The sequence below is a fragment of the Moschus berezovskii genome, chromosome 20 (genome assembly GCF_049115385.1).
Source record: "Moschus berezovskii isolate FMDL1 chromosome 20, NW_MosBer_1.0, whole genome shotgun sequence".
Lineage (NCBI taxonomy): Eukaryota > Metazoa > Chordata > Mammalia > Artiodactyla > Moschidae > Moschus > Moschus berezovskii.
In genome coordinates, this window is record NC_142479.1 from 52,723,060 (window position 1) to 52,724,268 (window position 1,209).

Consider the following 1,209-nt stretch of genomic DNA (forward strand, 5'->3'; position numbering starts at 1 on the left):
CGCTAGCCCGCCCAAATCATATAGGCCAATCGTTGACGCGCTCTCACCCGTCCCGAGAAACCAATCAGAGCTGGTCTTTTATATTCACCAATAAACAGCTGTGTTGGCCGGGGCCCGTTCGAATGAACCAATTAGACGAGGGAGGCGGGACTAGAGGGTTTTAAAAGACACCACTCGGAGTCGTAGCTGAGGGACGGACAGGGAATCTAGCCAATAAGGAGGGCTAGTTTGTTCTCTCTGTGTAACTCTGGAAAGATGCGCTGTGGAAGTGGGAAGGAGTTTTCTGAGATCCAGGCTGGGGTGAAAGGAGAAAGGAGAGGATATGCCCCGGAGCTGCTATCTTCTTTCAGATCCCTAAAATCTGAAGACTGTCCTCCATCCTGATGATTTTTTTTTTTTTCACATTGAGAGAAACGGGAGTCCTAGCTCAGTTTTAAAACTGAGCTCCAGCTTTCTGGACAAGCAGCCGGCGCATTTGGTTCAGTTCAGCAAACCGGACGTCTGGCTGCCTGAAAGCCCGCCCTCCCACCCCTCGAATTTATCTTTGAAGAAACAAAAGCCATACTTGGCCGCATGTGAACGTAGCTTGGGTTTTCGTATAACGGCAGGGCATAGAGAGGCCACATAAAAAAGAGGGACCAGCGTTCAAAACCCCGGAAAGAGCGGCTGGAGGCAGCGACTTGGCAATCAAAGGGGATAATTTATAGTCATCACCTCAGGAGTTGAGGATGGTTTAGGTGCCTTTCTAAGACAGTAACTTTTTCCTCAGACGACCAGCGGAATGCCCTCGTAGTTGTTACTTTTGCTCTTCTCTGTGTTGTTCCCTGAACCCTGTAGTCCATATTTGACTAGGAAATGCCAAAGACCGAAATGTTTACTACTCTGACGTTTAAATGTTCAAATATATTTTTTTTCTGTCCTCAATCCACAATGTTAAAATGACAAGAAAAAAAGTCATTGCCCTCACACGATGCTAGAAAAAATAACTGCACAATTTGAGTGACTGTGAATTCCCTCAGAAATATTAATACCTCCTTCCAATCATTATTCCCTGAGTTTCAACCCTGACTAGGCAGTTTGCCAGTTGTGTGGTCTTCCTGAAGGCAGCTTCTCAGGTGCTTTCTTTTCCTCTGCTCAAAAAAGGGAATAAAAATAACAGCTTTACCTCAGGGTAGTGTGAGGATTACAGCATGTAAACATCAGGTGTTT